The sequence below is a fragment of the Trichosurus vulpecula genome, chromosome 1, assembly GCF_011100635.1.
Source record: "Trichosurus vulpecula isolate mTriVul1 chromosome 1, mTriVul1.pri, whole genome shotgun sequence".
NCBI lineage: Eukaryota > Metazoa > Chordata > Mammalia > Diprotodontia > Phalangeridae > Trichosurus > Trichosurus vulpecula.
The window spans coordinates 442296342-442303833 of NC_050573.1; the positions used below are offsets into that span (position 1 = coordinate 442296342).

General features: G+C 43.0%; 1 pseudogene; it reads left to right on the plus strand.

The window, feature by feature from the left end:
- The first annotated feature begins 258 nt into the window (after positions 1–258).
- LOC118839664 lies at positions 259–5947 on the plus strand (annotated as a pseudogene).
- Positions 5948–7492: the final 1545 nt, after the last annotated feature.

Genomic DNA, 7492 nt, shown 5'->3' on the forward strand with positions numbered 1-7492 from the left:
GTAGTTAGATTGCTGGGCAAAGTTATCAACAGTTTAGTCACCTTTCCCCCATCATTCCAAATTATTTTCCAGAATGGTTGGATCAAATACTGGGACATTCATTTTCTTAGACAGAGTATTCTTTGCAGGATTGACTGTATATTTGGACCTGTAGATAACAAACGTTGTTGTTGTTGTTGTTGGTGGTGGTGGTGGTGGTGGTGGTGGTCCTTCATTCCTGAAGAGGATCAAGGTCTCCCAAAGGGTTGTTTCTTGAAAATGGTGATGGAGAGCGCCACAAAGACAAGAGACAAATTTGCTTACATGAAAGTTAGTTCTGGTGCAGTGGGTAAAGCATGGACCTGACTTCAAATCTGGCCTCAGACATTTATTAGCTGTGTGACCCTAGACAAGTCACTTAACCCTTATTGACTCAAAAAAAAAGAAGGAAAGGAAAGGGAAGGGAAGGGAAAGGAAGGGGAGGGGAGGGGAGGGAAAGGAAGTAGGAAAGTTAATTCTAATCATTAGCTACCCCAATTCCCCCACAATCTGACCCTCTTTGAACAAGTTCCTCCAGTTCCTCCCCTCTAGGAAGAGATAAATAGAAACTATTAAAGCTTTTATCTAGGGTCAAGAGTGTGCTGGTAAATGCTTAACAACCGGCTCTTTAGGGAAATACACAAAACACACTTTTCAGTTGAATCTGCATTATTTATATTTTCTCCATCACTTTCTTGAGTCTAGTCAACCAACAAAACAATAAATCAATCTCTGATTTGTAGCTTTTGCCAATTTCTCAAGTGTAAATGCTCACACTGAAAATTTAAGTCAGCTTTTCTCAGATTCAAGATAGTTCTAGCACGAGCCTGGGCCAGGGTTACTTCTCAGCAGTACATGGACAGGCCATGCCTCCCTAGGACAATTCCAGAAGGACCAATCCAAGGCAGGCACATAAATGCGTGGCATAGTCCTGGACCTAAAATGAGGAAAACTTGGGTTCAAATTCCACCTCAGACATTAGCTGTGTGGCCCTGGACAAATTTCTTTACTTCTCCACCTCAGTTCCTTCATACATTAAATGAAGGAATAGGACTCAATTGTCTCTAGGGTTCCCTCCAGCGAGGGGAAAAAATGCAAATATTTACAAAACGAATGTTACCCAAACCCTACAGACACAGAATTGCTCAGGCTACACCATCCTGCTCATTTCATGCTTATGAAATTACTCAAGCTTTCCTGGTCCTTATAGTCTAACTTAACCGTGTTCAGCAGGCGACAGCTAGGTGGCGCCATAGTGCACAGAGTGCCAGGCTAGGAGTCAAGAAGATTCATCTTCCTGAGTTCAAATCCGCCCTCAGACGCTTACTAGCTGTGTGACCCTGGGCAAGTTGCTTAACCCTGTTTGCCTCAGTTAACTCATCTGTCAAATGAACTGGAAGAGGAAATGACAAACTGCCCCAGTATCTTTGCCAAAAAAACCCCAGATGGGGTCATGGTGAGTTGGACACGACTGAAATGACTGAACAATAACAAAAGGAAGGCTCCCAGAGTAGGAACTCCCTGCAGTGATGCAGGGAGGCAACTTATCTGCAGCTTCTAGGCTTAGAGGGTCATCTTGGGCATTGAAAGCATCAAGAGAAAAACAGCATAAACCAAATCAAACACAATCACACCCAGATGGAGGTTAAATCACTTGGTCAAGGTCACACAGCTAGTATGTGTCAAGAGGCAGGACTTGAACCCAGTTCTTTCTCCCCTCAGGGTGTGCAGCACAAGACATGGGTGGAAGGTGAACTGGTTTTGGAGCCAAGAAACAGAAGTTCCATTTTCAGTTCTATTATTCACTGCCAGTTTGACCTTAGGCAAGTAATTTCCTTTCACTGGGCCTCAGTTTCCTCATGTGTAAATAAGAGGATTGAATTCTGTTACCTCTAAGCCTTCTTCTATCTCTAAATCTGGGGCCCTGTGCCATGATGCCACTCATTGTATTTGTATTAATGTGTCCTCCAAATTCAGAATTTCCACAGGAAGGAAAAATGAACAAACCCCACATCTAGAAAGGCTAGGCTGTAATCTTTGTCATTTGCTGAAAGGAACAGAGAGAGAGACAGAGAGAGACAGAGACCAAGACCGAGATGGAGAGACAGAGAGACAGAAACAGAGAGAGGCAGAGAGGAGAGACAGAGAAAGAGATAGAGACAGAAATAAAGAGGCACGGAGAGGGCAGGAAGAAGAGAGATGGAGGGAAGGAAAGAGCAGAGACAGAGAAAAACAGAGAGGGAGGGAAGGAGAGACAGAGAGAGACAGAGGGACAGAAATAGAGAGGCAGGGAGAGAGACAGACAGAGACAGAGGAAGAGACAGACACATAGAGACAGATAGAGACAGAGAGACAGAGAAAGACAGAGGAGGGAAGGAGAGACAGAGGGACAGAAATAGAGAGACAGAGAGGAAGAGAAAGAGACAGAAATAAAGACAGGAGAGAGACAGAAACAGAGAGACAGAGAAAGAGGTAGAGACAGAAATAAAGAGACAGAGAGATGCAAAGAGGGTGGGAAGGAAAGAGACAGAGGGAAGGAGAGAGCAAAGAGACAGAGAGGGAGGGAAGGAGAGACGGAGAGAGACAGAGACAAAGACAGACACAGAGACAGAGACAGAGAGAAAAAGAGAGACAGAGAGGAAGAGAAAGAGATAGAGACAGAAATAAAGACAGAGAAGGAGGGAGACAGAGAAGGAAGAGGAGTGAGAGAGAGAAGGATGGAGAGAGGAGAGAGAGAGAAGGAGGAAGAGGGAGAGAGAAAGAGAGAAGGGGGAGAGAGAATGAGATGGAAGGGGAGAGAGAGAAGGAGGAAGAGGGAGGGAGGGAAGGAGGGAGGAGAGAGAGAGAGAGAGAGAGAGAGAGAGAGAGAGAGAGAGAGAGAGAGAGAGACTGAGAAAAGCAAAACCAATTGATCAGACGATTTCTGAGACTGTCGTAGCTATGGCTCAGATGCGGAGCTAAGGGCTATGTATGTCTGTTTGCCCAGAGTAGGACGTACCACAAGTGCATATGCAGCTCTCTCAGTGGGGATGAGACTACAAAGCGCTGGGCACAATCAATGAGCAGAAGAGCCCGCAGACAGGAAGACTTCCAGTCGGATGATTCACGACTCCATCCGAAGCTGCCTACTCTTTTCAGGCCCGAGAATCAGACATCAAACCTCTGCAGGAGTCAGGGATATGGAGGGTTTCATTATCTGAAGCGGCCACAGTGGCACCGAGCCTGGTGTTAGGGGACGTGTGCGCGCTATTCTCTGATGTGCCAGAGACAGTTGTCACATCTCCAGGCCGCATTTGGGGATCTTGGCCATCTGAGCCTCAGCCTGCCTCATACACCTGCATCCAAGCAAGAGCTGCCCCAAGGCAAAATTAGGCCAGTGGGTGTTCAGTGCCCCTCACTCCCCACACCACCACAGCCCCAAGCCCTCCATATTCATGCTCTCCTTTATTTCCCCAGGGCTGCTTAGAGCCTCATTTCCCACCCTCCCACCCCCACCCAGGTCCCAGCGGAGTCTTGTGCTCTGGACAACCCCTCTCTTAAAATTGGACCCTCCTTAGACCATGGCCCAGCCTCTCTCCCTCCTACACACATCCTCCACTCTCTGATACAGTAAATTTGCCCCAATGGATGACAAAGAATATGTTGTTTCTCCTAGGCAACTTATTTGCATTTTAACAAAGGCTAAGTTTATTTTTATCCATTTTTTATAAAGCAATATCGATTGGAGGCTCTGCTAAATGGTCTGAGGCTCAGTTAGCCATGCTTGAGGGAAGCCTGGAGAATCAGCCTACCCTGTCATAGCCCAAAGCACCACTCCTCCCTGGCTGAGGATCATCTAAATTACCAGACTAGTACTTGGAGGAATTGACCGAGCCTCCACAGGGTTAATCTTGGGAACACAAATCAACAAAGTGACAGCAGAAATCACAAGGTTTTAGAGACTTCCTCCATCTAAAGCCCAGTCTTGTACCTCCTCTTCCACATGGTTGAGGCTTCTGGATCCATTCCACCATCTACACTTCTCTACCTTCTTCTCTCTCCTCTCTCCTACTCACCCCCTTTCTAGCTCCCCTTTATTCAGGGACTCCCCTTTATGCAGTCTCCTAAGGGTAGATTTCAGGGGTCCATAAACTTGGATGGGTAAAAAGAACTATATTTTCACTAAACTCTACCTAAAATTTAGCATTTTCTACAATTATTTAAATATATTATTCTATGAAGGGACCCATGAGAGTCCCGAAATTGACAGTGGAGTACATGCCTCAAAAAAAGGTTAAGAACCCCTACCTTTATGTATTGCCTTCCCTTATTAAAACATTTGCTACTTGAGGGCAGGAACTGTCTTTTTTGCTTATATTTGTATCCCTAGCACTTAGCACAGTGTCTGGCACATAGTAAGATCTTAATAAATGCTTTTTCTGTGTATCTATCTATCATCTGTCTATCTAGCTATCCATTTTATCTGTCTGTCTATCTATCTATCCATCTATCTACCTACCTATCAATTTTATCTATCTATCTGTCTATCATCTCTCTATCTACCTATCCACTTTATCTATCTGTCTGTCTGTCTATCATCTATCTATCTACCTATCCATTTTATCTATCTGTCTGTCTATCATCTCTCTATCTACCTATCCATTTTATCTATCTGTCTGTCTGTCTATCTATTTATCTACTTTCTCACAGGTTATACTGACAGAAGCCCTGATACATTCTATCAAGATAGAATGGCTTTGAGTATAGGTCTGGGGCAGTCAGCTCCTGTGCTCTGAGAACCCCAGCCAGTGCCAAGTACAGAATCAGCGGAAAAAAAATGCCCAGGTATAGCTTTAGCCATGTTACTACTACTGGCACAAAGATGGCTTGCATGGACCATGTATCTGCTATTGACAGAAAAGACTCTCTGTCTTGCAAAAACCATCACAGATGGAGAAGACTGTCTCTGATATGCTTAATGATGCAAAAACAGATTGTGGTGAGGCTCGATGCCAAAACTTCAAGTGAGCCTATCCACCAAGAAGGAATGAACAGACCATAGGTACCACAGGAGGAACTACATTCACCTAAAGAGATCACACTTGACAAAGTTCAATCATTGAAAGAAACCGATTCATTAATGAATACCAATAGTGGTGACTCAAGCAAGGAAGATGCCACAAGCATCAGTGGTGCTACCACAAGATCTGTGTTTGATGAAAAGAAAATCTTGTCTGAAATCCAAGAGGAGAAATGAACACTAGAAGAATTAAATCTCCATATGGACAAATGCCTCCCTGTCTCACTGGACATGGCTAATGCCCAAGAATCTTCAGAGGAAGACGGAAATTATTTTAGAGAAGACTCTTCAAGAGACAAAAGCTATTTCAGCTCACTAGGTTCTCTGCCAAGCAACCTCCAGGCATATAAGAATGCTATGGAAAACACCAGAGTTGCCATCATCAGAAAACTCTTGTACCAGCTCTATGAAGCAGTTGAATTGATTTATCAAAGCCAGCAAGGTTCTAAGGATTGGCAGAATTACCATAAGGCACTATTTGAGCTGTGGATCAAGTGGAGTAGAAGCCAGTCCAAAAATGTGGATGGTGATACACAGCTCCTGGAAGCCCTGACTCTGGACACATCCTGTAGCATTGCCCTGAAATTACAGTTGGCCTTCACAGACCTCATGCCTAAAGTCCAAGGTCTCCTAAGCAGCCTACAAGACCAGCTCCAAAAGACCTGTTATGACATGCAAGAGCTTCATACCACCTTTTCCCTAAGTGGTGGTTTTGAAGATCTAGACAAGCATCATCTGACCCAGAGCCTGTTTCAGTTGACCCAAGCTCAGGGAAGTATAGAAAAACTGCTTTGTTTCTTAGAAGATAGTATTCCTTCTGGTTGGATTGTAGGACCACTTCTCCCTCTGAATATCCCTTCCGAGAGGTGATCTAAAGAAAAAACATCTTGATTTGTGATATGGAATCAGGTTGATATTTCCAAATTCCTGGCAAATAGTATCATGCTAGTTTATAGTTAATAATTATGCTCTAATACTTTTCAGATTATGAAAATAAAGTTGCATTGAAAATTTAAAAAAAAATCAGCAGAAGGCTAGCCACTAAGTGATAAATAATTCTGTCCCCAGGAAGTTGTGAACACTATCTACCAAGGTGCAAAGAGGTTAATAACATAGTACATGCATATAAATGATTTACTATTACATATGCTGACTAGTATAACCAAAACATGAAATTAAAATCATCTAAGGAAAAAACCACTAACTATCATAGAAATTCTGATGAGCTGCTTTTGTTCTGGACTTGACAATATTCTCGTCTCTCTGACCCACTCCCTCAGAGGTTGTCTCCTGATGAGTCTCCAAAATTGACATCAACCAATTAGGACTACCTTCAAATCAACTTGGACTTACTCTCGTCTCAAGTCTACGGAAAGCAGAAGCCAGCCTTAGCCATGACCTAGGATAAGGCTGATGGTTAGGGTCTCAGGTGGGTTTTTGGTCTTTTAGCTATGAGTGTTCTTAAGTTGTTTACTACATAATTTGAATGGTAGATTACTTCAAAATTTCTGACAAAGTTTGTAATATTTTCGTTGGTGATCTGTCTTATCATAGGAAGTACTCAAGGACTGTGGCTAACTAAATGACTTTATTCTTTCTTATTTAACAAGTCTAGGAAGGAAATAAGAATAGGATTTGCTTTTCCCATGATTTGATGTTGAAAATCAGAGCAGACCTGGGGCAGTGGGCAGGATGCAACTCCTGAACCCTGCACACAGGGCAGGATTTTTAGTTTTTGCTTCCCAAAGTCATACATTGTTTCCTCTTTCTGCTTCCAAAACTAGAATTTATTTTTCAGTTCATTCACACTCAGCTGTCTCCACTCTCACCAAACTTTTTTGACTGCACCCCTCCTATCCATCAAAAAAATTGAGCAGGTGTCCCCAATATGTGTATATTAACTTATTTATAAATTATATTCATGTACTGCTGTACTCAGAATTACAAGTAACCAGGGAGTCAAGCCTATCTGCATGAGACTCTATTCACTGGTAGAGATTGACAACTCAATGCTTCATCCTTGCTCAAGAGGGAAAGTTGTTGAAAGCTTGGGAGAAGAAAAGAGAAGGGAAGGGAAGAGAAATCCTACTTCTTCTGGCTTGTAGCTTCAAGAGAAAAGATATTCAGTTATAGATTCTCTTTAAGGAGAGGTTCCTAAACAGAGAGAAAGACTAAGAAGAATCTGATATCTAGGGGAGCAGGCACTTCAATCATGTCCTTATCCCCAGCTTACCACACTAGAGACTCTGGGGAATTTCCCCTTGAATAAGATCTAAGCCTCTCTTGGTTGAGCTGAAATACCTTACTTCCTCTAGGAAAGATCATCACTCTGTGCATTGTTTAAATATTCTCATCTCTATAACTTCTCTGATTTCCATTTGCTTTCTGCTTGTTTCTGCTAGATGGTTTTATTTA